Consider the following 20,288-nt stretch of genomic DNA (forward strand, 5'->3'; position numbering starts at 1 on the left):
CTGTCTGTAAGAGAAAGCTTCAGAGAGTATCTTGGAGCAGTGACTTATTGCACACAGAAGATCCCGAAGGAGTAAATTGGATTGCTTTTGCAAAACAGTCTTAGGATCATGGGATGGGATTTAGCTATGAAGAAGAGCTGATAATTTATTTCAATCCCTGTGTTTTACAGAAGAGAACAGAAAGGGAAATATTGGTACAGTGGGATCCCTTATCAAGAGGCTATTATTATATGTGAAATTATTGGATTCCATCTCTTATCTTTGATCAAATCCTAGACATCTTAGGCCAGAAGATGTTTAAAGAAATACCCTAGGCTAAATCAAAAATCAATTGTGAATTTTTTTAAAAAAATTTAGGTTTTTTCCATTTCTGACTTTCTATGTGACAATGAACATATCACTTATTCTCTCTGGGCATCCATTTTCTTGTTTGTAAAATGAAAACAATGGGTATTGGATTTCTAAGACCTTTTTCACAATTTAGAATCCTGTATGCCTATGAATCAATACTGTAGTCTTGCACAGAAGTGTTTCTTTTCACATTTTTAAATCTTCATTCAAGTCATATCCACTAATCATGAATGGGCTCTGACAACTTGACTTGGGTAGTTGTCTCTTTTCCTTCTTTATCATTTTTCTTATTGATTTCTTCAGTTGCTATGAGTTGTATTATTTCTATGTAGATTGTTCCATGATAACATATCCAGACTTAAATTCTGTTTTGAACTCCAATTTAACATCAGATTGTCTATTATATATCTGAAAGAATTACCTTTTAGGCATTTCAAAGTAGTTATTCTGGAATCACCTCAAATTTTGTTTGAAAAAGAATTCATTCCAAATCACCCTCTAATCATCTGCACATATCATTTAACCAAAATACAAGCCTGATTATTTTACTCCCTTACCTAATAAACTTCAGGAATACTCAATTAGCTCCATCATCCTGGTATCCTGACACCAGTTTCAAGAGACTTTTCCTGATTTCTCTCCTTTTCTAGATGCTTTTGCCTTCTTTATACGATTATCTTCTATGGGTGTATATGCATGTATGAGTATATTCATCTTCATAGATATTTGTATATATAGTATATATTTATGTATGTATATATATATATATATATGCATATGTATCTTGTATATACATAGTTACTTGTATATCATTTCCTTTCAGGAAAGGGACTCTGTTTTTTCCCTCTATCTTTGTATTTCATTATGTAGCATAGTGTTTGGTGTCTGCCATATTCTAAATGTATAATAAATGCTTGATGATTAAGAGATTAATAAGTTTTTAAATATATCAAACATAGGCAGCCTTTTTTATTCTATGCATTAATTGTTGGTCCCAGTGTCTATTTATTGTCCTTTCTCACTGATTCATTCTTTTTACTAATATGTATAAAGCACTGACTCTTTGTGATATACTTAGGTGGATATTAGAAAAAATAGAGAAAATAGAATTCAAGAGTTGAAAGTAAACTTAGAGATAAAAGAAAAATGATAAATTATTTTGAAGACATGTGACAAGCATTCATGTATTGTCTGTGAGACTTACAGGCTCTTTTCTATATGTCTTAACTTTTATATCTGTTAATAGCATCCTAAGTAACTATCTCATAGGATTGTTATAAAAAAGTATTTTGTAAAATACAAAGAATAACAAATATAGCATATATAATTGCACATTATATGTTATCATTATTATAACATATATCATATATAATAACATCTATCTCTATCTTTCTATCTAATTAGTCTACATATCTATCCACACACATCCATTCATCCATCTAGCTATCTTTATATTATAACTATTATATTCCAGGAACTGTGACAGGCCTTTTACAAATATTGTTTCATTTGATCCCCACAATTACCCTGTGAGGTTGTTGCTATTACTATTCCTATTTTCCATTTGAGGAAACTGAGGCAGGACTTACTCAGAGTCATGTAATGAGGCTGAATTTTTATTTTGTGATTCTAGACCTATTACCTTATCCAATATACCACTTAATTAAAACAAATGTGAATTATTATTTTACACTTATTCTATCATCCAACTACATTGTTCCTTTTGATGCTTCTCACACATGCTGCATCTCCAACCTCCTTGACTTTGTACAGGTTATTTCTCATACCTGGATTATGCTCCTCCTCACTTCTGCATTTTAGAAGTCTTAACCTCAAGAGTGTTCTGAACTCAAATGAGATGATGATTGTAAAGCATTTTGCAAACCTTAAAAGCCTATATAAATGCCAATTACTACCATTAGTCTACTGTCACTAGGCCTCCAGTCAGGTGATGACTGTAAGCTCTGATGCTTTTATTCCTACTCCTGCTAAGCCAAACCAATGTTTATTGAATATCATAGTGGGATATGCTGATAAATGTTAAATGATTGGCCTGGGGTGGAGGGTGGGCAGGTGGAAAGATGTACATATATACTTTATTATTATGTTTTTAAATCTAGAAACCAACAATAAAATAAGCCTTAATTTATAGCAATTGATATAACTGCTCACACTGAAAATTTAGCAATTGTCTCTTCCATTCCATTTAACATTCCATGTTAAAGCTAGCTTTAACATACCTTTTTCTCTATTCTTTCCAAGACCAGTTCCAATATCCTCTCCAAATGAAGTTCCAATATTACCCCCAACTCCTAGTCAATCATTCTTACTCAAAATTACCTTTTTTGGGTATGTTTTATATATGTGTGTGTGTGTGTGTGTGTGTATATACACACAAATATATAAATTTTTTCCTGCTATAATGTTACCTCAATGAGAGCAGAGACTGGTTCAGTTTTGTTATTATATCTTTAGTATCATTATTATGTGACATAGTAGATTGTAAATAAATGTTGATCAATTCATTAATTGATCAATACAAATGAAGAAACTTAAGGTCATAAATATTAAGTAGATTACTGATTCCAAATCAAGTTCATACCCATACCAATTCCATACTGTCCAAATACTCTACATTGATATTTTGGATAACTTTCTGCTTAATGTTGTTTCCTTGGTTTTTGTCTTATTAAATAACTCATGGACTTTTCCTTCTTTATAGCCAGATCTACGGTTTTTGGACAAGCAGTCCCAGGAGAGTGATTTTTGGGGTGACTCATTAAGCGATCAATCCAATGGGTGGTGTGTGTTACAGAAATTGGCAACAAGTATCCAATGGGTGAAGAAGGTAAGCCTAATTTGCCTATGCAAAATGTGTGATCCTGATTAGACATCTAGGTTCAACTTTCTATCCGCTATCTTTGATCTGGGAACTTTTCCCACTTGTCTTCGTTTTAGAATCTCCACAATTATTTCTTACTTCTTAGTCACTTACTGTGTAATGTTGCCCTGTTGGAAGTTATTTCCAAATGATGCTATTAACCAATTATATCCAAACCCCATTTTAACACCTGCTATGACATGATTCAACCTATTAACTTTCAACCTTAGCCCCGGGGGTTGATGACAATACCATAATGTGATGAAAAGGTCACCAGACTTGTAGTCTGCAGACCTATTTTCCAGTCTTTGCCCTTTACTCACTGTGGGATCTTATGTGACCAATGCACTCTCTGAGCTTTGATTTCTTTACTTATAAAATGAAGGTATTCCAATAATTGATCTCTAAGGTCTCTTCAATCACATTTTGTGATCAGGAGTTAACTGCCCTCCAAAATATACTTCTTTATCCTCATGTGTTTTCTTGGAAGTAATTTTCATAGTAATATAAATAATTAGGGGCACATAGGTGGCACAGTACATAGAATGTCAGACATTGAGCCTGGAAGACTTACTAGCTCTGTGACCTGGGCAAGTAATTTTGGAGTGGGTCCCAGCAGGGCTTATTTGTAATTAGGGGTAAGTGAAGAAAAAAACGTTGTTGCCCACCAGGACAGATTCAGAAGGCTTGTGGTAAACAGGACTTGGTTAATCATACACCCAAGTTCAAAGGAATGCTAGGAAGCTTGGCTCCTGTTACTTGTTTCTATTTTCTTGTTTTTCTTAAAATTTTGTCAATTTTGTCTCCCTTGAGAGAGTCTAACCAATAAGCAAAGAGTAAACATCTCCTTCACTAGTCCTACCTTTCCATATAAATTACTCATCCTGAAGTGTTTTCTGAGGCAACCAGTCCCGATGCTGCTTGGTTTCATCCTGCTTTATATGACAATAAAGCCTTTTACTTTGAGAAACTAGTATGGTATCCAATTAATTCTTATCTACTAAACCTGCTTTTTCATCTCTCTCATCTGCCATGAAGAAGACCATGGCAACTTCAGTATTTTTGTCAAGAAAATCCCAAGTGGGGTTATGAAGGGGCAAACACCACTGAAATGACTGAAAATAAACTTATTAATGCAGAAAGAAACCAAATTCAGTCTCATTATAGAGAAAGAAACTGAGGCACAGAGAGATTAAGATGTTTACCAAAGAAGGCAGTATGGTATAGTTAGATAGGATTATTGGAATATCGAATTCAAAGTCAAAAAGATCTTTATCATGTCTTCATCAGTTGCTGGCTTAAACTTGCAAAAATTTTTACCATGTATGCAAAATGGGTACACTTACGCTTACTTCACAGAGTCATTGTCAAGTAAACAAGCAGTGATTCAACATTTGTAATGTTCCAGGCACGGTGCATCAAAAACAAGCTAATTCATGTAACATTCTTTGCATACTTTGACATGGTATATAAATGGCAGTTATTAGCATTAAGAGGTAGAGCCATGATTAGTTTCCTGACTTCTAGACCCTTGTTTTTTTTCCAGCACACCATGATATTGGCAGGGTCTACCCTTATTTGAGAAGGATTGTTTTGGAATGGTTGCCTTACTGGCCTCTGATTAATGTGATTATTACGGAAGTAGCCACTAAGTGAGATTTCATTGCTCTGGCAATGTCAGAACCCTTGTCTAATATGCTGCCTCAAAGGCAAACAGCAGGGGGGTCACCTCCTTTCTGAAAGGCTACTACATCAGTCTGACAGCACTGTGACCTTTTCTAGATCTTTACTCAAGAAGGTGATGGGGTCTTTGACTTGGGAAGAGTCAGAAAGCAGGGAGCTGATCCCACTGGGCTAGCTCTCATTCTGCTGAAGCCAGGCTGGAAAAATTAGCTGGACAGGCTGAACTGCAGATAAAATCTTGTTTCTTTTCAAATGGAATCTCAGAGGGTCCTTTTAAAATAGCTTTTTCTACTAAGGTAAGGAAGATATTTTGTTGAGTGGTTAGAAGGGAGCTGGGAGGAGAGATTATAGCCATCAGTTATCTTTAACCTTGGGAGGTAGTGTGGGGAACAGGAGAACTGGGTTGTAATTTAAATTACGCACTTGTGATCTTGGTGATCTTTAGGCAAATCTCTTCTTTTCTTTCAGCCTCACTTTACTTTTCTGTTAAGAGAGGCCATCAGTCCAGAAAATCTCCACATATGAACACATGCACAGAAATATATGTGCATATATACAAATATATATGAAAATGTATCTATCTTTTTATAATGTTTCCTTTGTGATTTTGTATATTTTATTTTATATTTTATACATTACCAAAAGCATATTATGAAAGAGGGTTAGTATGCTTTCTCAGACTTCCATATTGGTCCATGAAACACATGAAAAAGCTTAAAACTCTTTGTCCTAGACAAATAAGAATTATTCAAGTACATACCGAGATTTTATTTAAAGTTTTCCAGTGAAAGAACCCACTATGCCCATTTTAGATATGTCTTATTTTTAGGAAAACATTTGATGTCTCAATCATAATTTATCTTTTTGCAACTTTAACTTTTTACTATTAGATCTGTCCAGTGGTTCCAAATACAAGTATACTCCTTCTTCTATGGGATAGTCCTTCAAATGTCTAGAGTTACTTTTCATGTCTTTTACTGAATTTTCCTGACTTCTTAGAGATAAACATTCCTAGTTCCTTTCAACTAATTCTAAAATTATAATATCACTTTATTAAAAGTATTAGTATATTTTTAGTTGGAGACCTTGGCAAAAGTAACATGGTATCATGGAAAGACATAAAATTTGGACTCTGAGGATTTTCTGCCAATTATAACACCTAAAACCTAAAGAATGTAGGTCAAATCCTCTCGTTTCCTATTTCTTCATTTGTAAAGCAAGAAAGTTGGACTAGATCGTTCCATATCTTTTGCTGTTCTAAATTTATGACTCTATGATCCTCAGTATCTAGATCTCTATGATTTCATAAATATGTGCTGAAAACAAATCAATAAATGGATTCTTCATAAAATGAGAACTAAGCTCCTGCCATAACCACAGGGATGTTGATAAGGAAGGCTCCCATGTAATTCTGAAATTGTATATATTGCTCCTGTCCCCATCCATATATTTTACATTCATTTAAACTAAATCTCTACTTGACAGATGTCTCATGCTGGGGGAAATGTCCTTGAATGATGATTGTTTTATTTCTGGCAGAGAAATTGGGGCCCTCTGCTTCACAGTCCCTTTGAACATTTCAATAGGCTTCCTGCCTGACATTTTCTAGGAGAATTAGACAATTAGAATTAGGCATCAATGGGAAGGAGTCAGAAGTTAAGTATTAAGAGCTTATGTTTAATTTTTTGAGGAAATCTACTGGATTGTTTCATCCAGAAATGAAGAGGAACCAATTTTCGATAGTTGTGTGTCTGGCATAACTGCCATTCCAAAGGTCAAAAATGGAATAATTTATAGTTCCTGTATATGGAAATATTTGAGAGGGGGGTGGAACATAATCTTCTGAAAGCTAGTGTTTGTGTTAACATAATTAGCTCTCCAGCTAAAGTCCATTGACGTTCATAGATTCAGTTTAAAGCTCGAAGAGATATTAAACACTGTCTAGTCTAATTACTTTATTTTACAGGGCTGGGTAGTAATGCTTGAGTCTCATGTGAGTCAATGGAATGGAGACAGAAATCCCTAAAGCTTGCTTGTATCTTCATTAATAGATACAAGTGACAGATATAAAGCAAGGTCACCCCTACTTCTGCAATTCTAGCATGAATCAATCTGGAGCCTTTTTAAAAAATTCTGTGAACCCCCATTTCAAGGTCAACACCGACACATTAGATTTTAGACATAATTGTGAAGGGACTCAAAACCATGTCATAAAAACATCAACTGGAGGAATTAGAGAAGCTTACCCGACATAAGAGAAAATATAAGGGGAATATATTCATCGTCTTTAGATATTTGACAGGTTATCATGGAAAAGATGAATTAAACTTGTTTTCCTTGGCATAAGAAGAGCAGAGAGGACAATTACAGCCCAATATGATCAATATATGAATTATCAATTATTTGTTAAGCACTAAGTATGTAACAAGTACTGTGCTCTAGATACATTGAAAACACAGACAAAGAATGAAACAAATCATTATTCACAACCAGTTTTCATTTTAATTGAACAAATGAATATGTAAAATATGTATTATACACATAAAGTTAATCTAGGCAAATGCATAAAATGTAGTTAAAACAAGGTACTTAGAAGAGAAAGTACTAGTTGTTGCATGGATAAGGAATCACTTCCTGCTGAGGATGATTGCTTCTTGAAGAAAGAGGTGGATTCTATAAATCAGAGCTGGAAAAAAGAGATAATTAGGAGTATGTAGGACAACCAGGGAAAATACACAGATATATGGAAATAATGTTATGCATGAGGAATAGAGGGATAAGCCCCATTGGCTGGATGTTCGAGTAGAAAATTGCAAGTAAGATCCAAAGATCTTGGAGACATAGGTTGGAGTCAGATTGAATAAGATTTTAAAAGATAAACAGAGTACTTATTATTTTGTTCTGGAAGCAATTACAAATCACTAGAGTTGGTTGAATAGAGGGTTCAAATGGTCAAATATGGTCAGATATTGAATAAAATTACTTTGATAATAGTTTATTGAATTAAATGGGAAAAGATTTGATGCAGGGAGACTAATTAAGAGACTGCTGGTAATAAGAATCTAAACTAAAGCATTTTGTGTGGGTGGATTGAGTGGGAGAAATGCCATAAAGTGTTAGAAGAAGTCATAGAAAGGGAAACATCTGGGAACTGAGTATGTGAGGCGGGGGTGAATTAAGATTGTAGATGATTCTCAGAGAGAATAGTGGTACCTTTAGCAGAAAAAGAGAATTTGAAAAAGGAAAAGGTTTAGGAGAAAAGATAATGAATTAAGTTTAAGACATGTTGAAATCTCTGGAATATCTTATTCTAAATATCTCATAGACAACTGGTGATCTGGGACTGAAGATTTAAGGAGATATTGGGGCAAGATGTGTACAGATCTGGGAGTCATTTAAAGTAGAGAAATAATGTCAGGGAATGCTGCCTCCAACTAGAGCTACACTAATGTGTAATAAATTACTTCTACTAGTAGTGTCTTCCTTTTCCATTAGTAGTCTCCTAGAAGTGACTGGATGGCCATCTCTTGCACATATTGGGGATAACTGTAGGAATAATTGACACTTCAGTACTGAGTGTAAAGCAGAGAACTTTATTGGTTTCTTCACACTCTAACATTATGAACAGAGTCAAGACTAAAACTGAAGACTTCTGATTTCTAATCTGACTCTATTTCTACTACACCACATTTCCACCCAGTTACTACTCTGTTGCTTTATTGCTCTTTGCATTGGTCTATTTGATAGGAGAGTGTAAGATAGATCTATTCACCTGTAAAACTAATTTGGGTTATAGGTTCTCTAAGATAGCTCCTTTCCGTGATGATGTGAATAATATAATCTCTAAAATATCTTCCAATTTGAATTACTTTTATCCTGTGGTTCTCTGACTAATTTTGACTCCGGGCTGTACTTCCAGTATTATTTCCATTAGTGAATCTCTTAAGAAAGGAATAGGAAATAGAAAGAACTTCTAACTTTGTGAGGTTGATTTAATTCTTATGAATTATAAAGGGTTCCAGAAGTTAGTAGTCAGATAATTAAAAAAAAATACTAAACATATGATTTATATTGGGCATTGTGCTAAATACCAGAGGTATGATTAAAGAAAAAAAAATCTAACAAACAAACAAAAATATCATTTCATGCTCTTATAGTTCTCATAGCCTAATGGGAAAAAAAAGCAACAATAACTGTTAGGTATAAGCAAATAATATATTGGATAATTTGGACACAAAACTTTCATTAGAAGTCATAGCCACTTGAATTCTTCAGAAGTTATTTAACTCCTCACATATAGAAAAAGGAGTCTGCTTTAGTGGAGTGCTACAAATGCTTTGCCATCCATAAAGCAAATCAATATCTCATTTATTTTGATTGGTTTGAAGGTTTTTTAAAAAAAAATATTTATTTAATTCTCATTGAATTGAAGAATGTGCATTACCTATTTCAGAATCTAGACTGAGCAGGAAAGATTATCTACATATCATTCTGTTATTAGAAATGTTAGAAGCATAAATAGTGACAAAATTAGGATATCTCTGGCCAATTTTAAACAGTAACCATTATGTTATCTGAAACAGTGGGATGAGAACTTACTTGATTTTACCTTAAAAGGTCAATAATAACTACATTTTCATTCACTTTCTTCTTATGAAATCACTGAGCAAAAACAATATACAATTTACACATCTTATGACAGGAAATATGAACACAGGAGATAAAAAGTAAAAGAATATCATTCTGGTAGAATGAGATGAGTTCAAATTTCCTCATATACACTTAATATTTGTGTGACCTTGGCAAGTCATTTACCTTATGACTCAGTTTCTTTATCCATAAAATGGGAATATATAGAATCTACTATACAATGTTGTTACTTAGATCAAATAAGATAATGTATATAAAGAATTAAATGAAAGCCACATCATCATAATTATCCTGCCTTCGAACTAATTCTCATAGTCCTTACTTTCTTTTAGGAAGCAAGGAGAGGAATGGATTGTTCCTAATATCACATTTTTCTTGTAATAATTAAACCAAAGTTCCCAGAATCAGAGTTGGGATAGATCTTGAAAAACATTTATTCTTGTCTCCCTTATTTGGTTTGATCTACTTTTTTGGGTTGTTTTTGTTTTTGTTTTACCAATAATAAATGTTTTTGTTGTTGTTGTTGAAAGGAAGTTATTTGTTATTTTTAATATGGATCTTTGGCTCCATGTTCTCCAATTTGCCAGGATATTCAATGGCCCATTGGTGAGCAAAGGTAAATAAATGAATTGCTCTCTGTCCATATCTCATATGTTAGGATTGAGTTCAGTGTCTTACAATACTGCAAAGTGGAACTAATCTTGCTTTTAGACTAGGGAGACCCAATATTTAGCCACTGTTCCTTCATTACTTTGATATGGATAGTTTAGTGACCCTTTCTGGATTTTTCCACCTGCAAAATAGTAAGGGAGAAATGGGTAATGTCCTAAATTATTTCATTTAAGCAAAAGTCTCTGGTAGTTTTAAATTTCTATCTTCTATGATCTTGTATGCAATATTTTATAAATATAGTACTCAATTGCTTTGGTATTCTATATTTTCACCTTGTGAGACCTAAAGTCCTAGCTCTAACATGTATTGTGCTGTTTTAAGATTCTATGTACTTTTATCTGTTTTATTATGCATATGCTATAGTTCTCTTATACCTTTAGTAGAAGTAAATTCAGAGAATATCATAAAAATATAGAATTGTGATTTGGAAAGGACCTCAGAGATTATCTAATCCAGCACCCTCATTTTGTAAATGATATTAAAAAAAAAGTTAAATGACTTGCTGAAAGTCATACAGCCAAGTGAAATTGAATACTATCTTGGAAATGAAATTGGGAAAGTAATGAAAATAGCTTTATCTCCAGGTTTCCAGAGAATAGAAAAGATGTATATAAGATCTATATGTTCAATCTCTTTGTTATCATAATAACCATTACTAGACAGAGGATATGCAGGGATTTTGTGATAAATGTTGAACAATTGATTCTCAAAAAGTATATATAAGACTCACTTTTTAAATGTCATCTATATTATTAACATTTTCTTCATCATTTTCTTAAGTCTAGATAGTCACAATATAGTGTATCTTTGAGCTGGCTCCCACTCACCCCAAAGATGTATTTAGAAATGATATGAAAGCAATGACTGGCTAAGCATTAGTCTTTGTTGGTAGATAAAGAAAGATATTAATTTCAATTGTCCTTTCAAGAAGTGAATATTGTATCTTATCAGAAAAGTGTTCATATGACAGGTTTTTCAAGAAACAGAGATTATGGGTGAAAATAAATATATTTAAGGATTGTAGAAAATAAAAAATGTAATACTGCTTTTAAGAGTGTATCGACAAAGAGACAGAGAAGGAAAGTGGCAGACTGTGAGAAAGAAATAGGGATTGAGAGACAAAGACAGAGAGAGATGTGGAAAAACTGACAGAGCCTGAAAAAGAGAAAGAAAGGAATAAATCATAGAAAACAATAAAAAGATAGAAAAGGAGCAAAGAAAAAAGGTAGAGAGACTCAGAGAGAGAAGGGGAAAATACTATTTTTCACTCTCTTCTATCTATCACCATTTCTAAGAGTGTATATTTCTCAATCATTGTGTAGCTCTTTGTCTCTCTGTCTTCCCTGTCTCTAACATGTTCGAATGCAAAATAAATGAATTTTAATCAATTAATAAATAAATAAAACTTTGAAATGGGGGGGGGGAAGAGTATATCTATTTATCTGGAATATCTATTTATCCTAGAATAGCTTCAGATCTTCAGCCCTTTTTAAGTAAGTAGAAATGACTAATATGAGTTCATTTTCATCAGTCAGTCAGCAAGCATATGTTAAGTGCTCACTACTAGCCAGACATAATCCTTAGTGCTGGAAATAATTAGGGGGAATAGGGGAATCTCTGTCCTTTTACCACAAGAAGAGAATATTCAAATAGGGGAAGTAACTAGGTACCTATAAGATATACTCTGGAGAGATGAAGGTAATTTGAAAGGTATAAGTATTAGCATCTAGGAGTACTGGGAAAGGTCTTCTGTAGAAGATGGAGATGGAGCTGAGTCTGGACAGTGTTGCAGGTGAGGAAGTATAGCCTTTCATTGAAGAAAGCCAAAAAAGAACAGTGATAGGAGATGGAGTGACATGTATGAGGAACTACAACTAAGCCAGTGTGGTCAGAATATGGAGAGAGGTTAGGTGTAAAAATTCCAGAAAAGACAAAAGGGAGCAAGATTGTGAAGAACTTAAAGGGTCAAACAGAAGACTTTATAATTGGTCATAGAGGTAAGTGGGGATGATTGGAGCTCATTGAGAAGGTGAGTAACATGGTCAGAAAAAGACTTTAGAAATAGCATGTTGGCAGCTAAAGGAAGGATGGATTGGTGTGGGGAGCAACAAGTCAGGAAGACTGGTTAGAAGGCAATTGCAGTAGTCTAGTTGTAAGGTAGGGCAACTAAGTGGTACAGTGATAGCACATTCGATTGGGAATCACGAAGACTCTTCCTGAGTTCAAATCTGGCTTTAGATACTTATTAACTATGTGATTCAGGATAAATCATTTAACTGTATTGTTTGTAAAATTTGTAAAATGAGCTAGAGAAGGAAATGACATACATCTTCATTAGCTTTGTATAGAAAGACCCAAAGAGTCACAAAGAATTTCACATGACTTAACAATGACAATATGAACAATGATGAGGATTTGTAGTGTGTTTGTGGCTATGTGAATGGATAGAAGGTGATCTAATGGGAAGATGATTTTAAATTGGATATGTGGGGTGTTTTAGAGTGAGATGACAACAAGGTGGTAAACCTGGTGCCTTTCCCAGTAATAGGGAAGTTCAGAAAGGATAAAGGTTTGAAGGACAGATTAAAATAAATCCAGATTGCCTGTATACACCTAAGGAAAAAAAACCCTAGAGATTTATTCACATAATAATAAGATTATTTGTCTAGAAAGCAACCTAAGGATCATCTAAGCTATATCCTTATTTAACAGATAAGGAAACAGGTAAATAAAGAAAAATGATTTCCTTAAAGTCACAGAAATAATAAAAATAAATAAATGAAAGCCAAAATTCAAACCTTGATCTTCTGACTATATCCATTAGTTTTTGAAAATATAATGATAACATTAATAGTAACATTAATAATTCATATTTAGTTAATATTTGTTTATAAAGTGATTTCCATTATCAAGAGCTTTCTATCAAGTAGTAAACATAAGTCTTACATTGCACTCTTTTACATACATACATAAATTAAGGCTCATAAAAGTTAAATAAAAGGCAATATAGCATAGTAAAGAGGTCAATACTTAATGAGAAAAAGACTATGATTCTATTCCTGCCTCAACTATGTACTAGTTAGATGACCATGGACAAATGAATTGATTCATAAAATCTTTTAAGACTATGAATAATATTTGTTAAGTTGAGTTAGTTGAGAGAATTCCAATGCTAGAAATTTTTCATTTGATAAAATAATAGGTTCAGCCTCAAAAATTAAAATAAATATTAAGGAACTTGTCTTAGTTCATATAGCTATTAAATGGACAAGACTGAAATGAATGGGAGTTTTTGTTCATTGGTATTTTCTTACTCTGTAATCATAGTATTTATTTGTTTGTTTTAAACAAGTGGTCATAGAGCAGATACTTCCCCTGCTATTGAGAAAGTGAAGCTTTCCCCTGCCTTTGTACCCTAGAATTGGGCCACTTTTTCTGAATAGGAGGAGACCTGAGTGAATATGTCCTTGAAATCTTATACCAGCATTTCCTAGGCACCTGATGATTTTGCTATTCTTTTCTGATTGTCAAAGTCAAAATGGCATCTCTGGGGCTGGTATTAGATTTCCCACCTTTTAGAGATCAAAGCCATACATCTGTTTATGTTATCCAAAGTCTTCATTTCACCAGACAAGGAGCTATCAGTCCATTTATTAAAAATAGTATATCCGGAGACATGATTTATGCCTTTCTCATTATACATGTTACCTTTAAGGTGAGGACATATTTCCTTTTTCTTCCTTTTTCAACTTGTGGCCTCAGCTCTGGCTAGGAATGGGTAGACAAAAGGCATATTCAAGAGAGATTTTTTGAAGGGACAGAGTATATGGGACAGAATTTAACCATATACTAACGATGTTATATATTTCTATATAAACATTTCTTTACTTCTTATGACAGTGAATTTCAAACATTGAAAATATGAAAAATATTGCTTCATTATACATGTTCCCATTGTATTCCAACTCCTTTAATAGGCCCTGGGAATGATAACACATCTTTTCAGTGAAACATCTCTGCCATTATCTGTCCCTCAAATGATGTATCCAGTAAGACAGAATAACAGCACAAGTTTTTGGTGTCCTAATCCAAACGTTTTCCCATTGTATATGCACCTAGAAGAAGAAGAAATAGATTTATATGTTGTTTCCTTGAATTTCCTTTGACATTTTATGGTCTCTGCACTGCCCAGTATTGGAATAAATAAGAGAGAACTTTACTAATAGGTGACAGAAGTTCAGGAAAGTAAAATAATTTGCTTAAAATCACCTAGCTAGGAGGTGCTTCAGCAAAGATTGAAACCTGGGTATTCATAATGAATTTGGAGGATTCTTTAATAAGGGGCAATGATGCCCCTTATACATTTTTAAAAATACACACACACACACACAAAGAGGGAGGGTAGGGTGGAAGGGGGAGAAAGAAAGAAAGGGAAAGAGAGAGAAAGAGGGAGAGAGAGGCAAAAGAGAGACAGAGAGAGAGGGAAAGAGAAAACAACAGAGAGACAGACAGAAAGAGAGAGAGAGAGAGACAGGAGAGAAACAGACAGAGAGAGACAGAAGCAGAGAGAGACAGACAGACAGACAGACAGACACAGAGAAATAGACAGAGACAGAGAGGGAGAAAGGGAAAGAGGGACAATGAGAGAGAGAGAGAGAGAGAGAGAGAGAGAGAGAGAGAGAGAGAGAGAGAGAGAGAGAGAAATTGTGATCGTGTTGACAACTAAGCTAAGGATGGATTGATGTGAGGAGAGACTTGATTCAGGAAGACTGATTAGAAGCCTTTTCCAATAGTCTAGTTGAAAGTTGGGGCAATAAGGTGATATAGTGGATGAAGAGTGCCAGTCCTAAAGTAAGGATGACGCATCTTCCTGAGTTCAAATCTGGCATCAGACATTTACTAGCTTTGTGATTTTGGGCAGGTCACTTAACTCTGTTTGCCTCAGTTTCCTCATCTGAAAAATGAGCTGGAGAAGAAAATGGCCAACCACTGCTGTATCTTCACCTTGAAAACCCTAAATGGGGATGCACACAAAGAGTCCAATACAATTGAACAATAATGAAATTCATTTGTATTATATGGGATTGGATATATTATATAGGATGTATCTAATATTTGTGTTAAGTTCTTTTGTGAAGAATTGTGGTTTTTTCCTTCTGTATTTTATGGGGAAAAATCATTCATACAGGGAAAATTGTTCCTGAGGGCAGTGAAGATCATTTCTCTTGTACTTTTCTGGAAAAGATTGTGTTTAGGATTGATGGGAACAGTCTCTCTTAGAGCCTAGAAAATTGTAAAAGACACTTCAGTCCCGCCCCTCCTTTATCTTCCCTCTATTCTTCTTCTTTCCTGTCCCCCCTCTCTTCTTCCCTTTTTTTTCCCCACATTCCACATTCCCTTGAATGGGAATCTTATGGAGCAAGTCAGTGATCCCCAAAGCAGGCAGACAAATGGCCAAAGATGTCCAGTCACTACTCAGAGGTCTGAGGGAAATAGGCCACTGCTACTCAGGCCTTCCAGCATTTCCCTAAGGGGCAGAAGAACCAGTTCTTCCCGAGGCTACTAACCCAAATTGTCCATCTGTCCTCTGAGGCATAAAGTGCCTCAGGCAGTTCATAAGAATGAATGAAGCTAACAGGATATTTTGAAATTTCTTCTCAATTAATTGTGACTGGAGTGGACCTGGGAGATTGCAGGGAAGAAAAGGGCAGAAGGCTAAACATGGAAGCAAGAGAAAAAACATTAGGACTCTTTTGGAATTGGAAAAGACACCCCATACAATCTATATACAATCCTATACACTTGAAATCTTAGAGCTCATATATAATCTACCATGACTTCTGATTTTATAGATAAGCAAACTGAAGTTTGGAGTGGGAAAAGAAGCTGTGCATGCTATACTGCTAGTAAACTACAGAATGGGGACAAAATCCAGATATCTTTTTATAAATTGAATTTCTTTTCATTAATAAGAAATGTAGTTATTAAGTATATCCTATAAGAAATCAATGTTGCAAGGAACTAGATAATATATTTCCTTTAAGTAAATCATGATTTCCATTCTCATGAAGCTTATAGTCTCATAAGACAGTAAAATACAGCCTACCCAAACAAAAAGTAGAAACTATTTTATATAAATATTTGAATTTATGTTCATATAATTATATAAATAGAAATTACAACACTAAGTGCTTTATTAGACCTGAAAAAGAAGATCTATATCTACTAGGGGATCAGGTGAATTTTTTATATAAGTGAACTTTTGAGTTATACTTCAAAATAATTAGTAAGAATTTCAGAAGTGAAGAAGGAAGAGAAGGTCAAGGAATAGGGAACAATATGAGCCAAATCTTGGAGATACAAAAGTATAGGGCATATCCAGGAATCAGAGGAGAAATTCAGATATAATATAGAGTAGTGGATCTAGAAGGAATTAATATGAAATTATTCAGAAATGCAGGATACAGATAGATTATAGAGGGCCTGCAGGTCCTGTCTATATGCAAGATCAAATATAAAATTTTTGGTTTATTATTTAAAATCTATCACAAATTAGACCCCTCCTACTTTTCCATTCTTCTTATACTTTATTTCCTTCCTCACAAAACAATTCAGCAACATCTTTACACATTTCATTCCATTTTTTATTTCCCTGCATTTGTGCTGGTTTCTTCCCTCTATATCCTCCAATACCCCAAGCCCTGGCTAAAATGCTCTACATCCTCTGCTTCCACTTCTAACTTTCCTGGTTTATTTCACAAAGTTTCAAACTCATCTTTTGCAACTCTTCCTTGGCTTGCTGGTTTCTTCTGAAACTTGCATGTTTTATGTTATCTACTTATCTTGTTTTCTTTTTAATATTAAACACCATTTTTTTGTTTTGTTTTGTTTTTCTTTTATTTTTCCTTTCCTTGTCTCCTCAGTGTTTAGCACAGGGCATTGAATAGAATAACTGTTTAATTTTTGCATATTGACTAACTGACCAACTAACTGAAAAATCAAAGCATTGTAGGGTAGGTACCAGAGGCATCTAATACAATCCTCTTGTTTTATGGATCAGTTATTTGAATTTGGCAGACAACAGATAATCGAAGAGGATTTCTTATCAAAGGTGTGATATGACTACATGTAAACATAAGAAAAATGAATCTGGTAGTAAGATACATATTGGACTTTAGAGGGAGAGAGCAGAAGTAGTATAAAGCTTTTAGAATGTTCTTAGAAAGATCTTGGATGAATGGCAATGACTAGGCTGGCTAGCTTATCATTCCTTTTAAATATATTTTAAATTTCAAAATCTAGGATACTTCCAAATATTGTTGAGTGGTCATAAGCAGAAAGTTTTTATTTTTTTTCTTTTGTTCAGTATCTTTCTCATTCTGTGACTCCATTTTTAAGTAGAGAACAAATTTATGTATTTTTACATCTGATTTTCTGAATACATGGAGTGTTCTGGGGAACATTTCCACATTAATATAAAAGACAGTTATTTTTTTAATATCTTCTAATGTGTCTTTCTGTCTGATTCTATTTTAGAGTTTAGGAAGGCACAGAGTCATGTGGAGTGTTTGAACACTGTTGTTTTGCCTCCAAACTTACCTTTGAAAGACAGGCTCATCAAAATAGTTTTCTTTGCTTCAAAAATATTCCTCTCAGTCTTTGAGGCAAAGATGAAAATCTTTTTTTTCTTTGTCCTTTGCTCATTGTCCTTCACATGTAAAGATGCTTATATAGGTGCAGTGACTCAACAATCAAGTCAGATAATTCTCTTGGGTCCAAACTTGAAAATTTTGTGACTTGGGGGGGGATTTCCCTTCTCAGAGACTCCAGAACTTTACCTGTCAGATGGAAATAATAATGACTCTGGCTCTGTCTGTCTCACAGGGTTCTTCTCATCATCGTATGAGATATAGCATATGTACAATACATTCTAACACAATTTACATCCAGTTATTGTGAAAATGTGAGATTTTTTTTTGGCTGTTATTGTCAATCACAATAAGACTTTATAATACAACAAGCTAATAATTGTTCCGTGTTCTGTTTTGCTTGGGTTTCTTCCATCTTGGCTTGGAATGGGTCAGCACCAATCAACTAATTGTGTGTAAAAAAAAAAAAAAAAGGAATAGTTAGGTGATTCTTGTTTCTGTCCTATTCCTCAAAGATAAAAGTAGTTTGCTCTACTTCATGAAGAAGGATGCTATATAGACACCTCCTTGTTGGCCAGCCATCTTTCAAATGTTTACTTCTGGGTACAAATGTGAAGGAGCAGAGAAAAAGAACCAAATTGAACCTGTACTCTTAAAAAAAAAAAAAGGACATTTATTTATTTTGCCTAACAAGAAAATTTTTTTTTGTAGATTTTTGCCTATCTACTGATTCAGCACTTTTATGATCCACAATGAAAGACTTTATTTTTTTGAATCTCTATAGATTAGATCTATAATGCTAACCTATCAGGATCTTTTTAGAACTTATTTTGTTAATGCTTGCTTCAACTATATCTCTGTGCTTTGCTTCTTCTGAAAGTAATAAATATATATAATAAATATATGAATATGTATATATATGTATAAATATAATATGTGTGTACACACACACACACACACACATATATAACATGTATTAGCATCAAAGGCTGATTCCTTATAAAACTTGCCTAGAGAGTACTACATTACTACATTCAGGTCAAAGCAATTAATTACCAATCTTTGAGTGGGGTAATTTAACAAATTGGGGGATTTAGTGATTTAGCAAGAGGAAGAGAAGGTACTCAAGCAAACTTAGACTTTCTGACTAATCCAAAGGCTCTTGTCACTATACCACACTGACCTTTGGGACTATTATAGTTCATGACATATTAATGCCCACAGTTTCATGGTGGTAAATGGACAAGTGATCAGTGTTATGAAATGTAACAATTTCCTACTTGTTTTGTTTTGTGGAACAGCCCAATTGCTTTGGACTAAGAAGAGTCTGATACAAATATGAATGCCTCTTTTTTGTATTAACTATGTTGGATGTTTTTTCCATTATTGTCAATCATAATAATACTTATTAAAAGCTAGTTAATAATTGTTCTAACTCCCAGGGCAGTTGATTAAATCTCTGAGGATATATATATATATATATATATATATATATATATATATAATCCATAATCTTGATTTCCTTTTGAAAATCAAAATAATTTATATAATCCATAAATTTGATTTCTTTTTGAAAATAAAAATTAAAAATTGCTTGGTAGTACAATAGATAGAACACTGACATTGGAGTCAAAAGATCTGAGTTCAAATGTGACCTCTGAAACTTATTAGTTTTATAAGCCAGGATAAACCACTTCACTCTGATTGCTTCAAAAAAAATTAAAGAAATATTGAACATGAATTCTTAGATCTAAAAATGATGAGAACAACGAATAGAAGTTGCAGAAAGCCCCATTTTAGCTTGATGTAAAGAAAAAAGTTTCTAATAATTTGAATCATCTAAAGATAGAATAGACTGTCAGTGGAAGAAGTAAGGTTCTTTTCACCAGAAGTTTTCTAGTAAAGGCTTGGCAGTGATTTGAAAGGCGTTTTATCTTGGATTGCTTCTTCAGATACTAGTTGGATACGACAGCCTTGGAGCTTTATTTCATCCCGAGGTTCTACGATGCTGTAGATTGGCTTTGATTTTTTTAAAGCAGAAAACACCATTTTGTCTGCCAAGTCCCTCTGGACATTCATAAGGACCTTTCAGACCTACTCCATTTTTCCCTGAAGGAAAGTATGTCTTAAAAAATGTGAACAAGCCTGATTCTTGATTTCCCAAAATGGATACACTTACATACATACACAGACAGACACTCCTGATACATCATAGCCATCATAGTCCCTTGCCCATCACTTGTGGCTGTGACACAATAATCCATATTTTTAGAACCTATTAGTAAACAATTTTGAAATAGTGCTTCTCCCACTTTATTCCTTGACAAACGGTGTTTACAACCTTTGAGATATTTCATTTCAATTATGTTCTGATGTTGTTCGAAGGCAGTTCCTGACAATAG

At 33.8% G+C, this 20,288-nt stretch overlaps 1 protein-coding gene across 1 annotated transcript in view; it reads left to right on the plus strand.

Annotated features, from left to right (window-relative positions):
• CDH11 (cadherin 11) overlaps positions 1–20,288 on the plus strand; it is a 214,018-nt gene that overhangs the window by 96,558 nt on the left and 97,172 nt on the right. Inside the window, exon 2 of the mRNA XM_051975085.1 lies at positions 3,074–3,199. The gene's annotated coding sequence lies outside the window, so the exon portion shown is untranslated. The remainder of the gene's footprint in view (positions 1–3,073; positions 3,200–20,288) is intronic.

The sequence above is a fragment of the Antechinus flavipes genome, chromosome 2 (genome assembly GCF_016432865.1).
Source record: "Antechinus flavipes isolate AdamAnt ecotype Samford, QLD, Australia chromosome 2, AdamAnt_v2, whole genome shotgun sequence".
NCBI classification, from domain to species: Eukaryota; Metazoa; Chordata; class Mammalia; order Dasyuromorphia; family Dasyuridae; genus Antechinus; species Antechinus flavipes.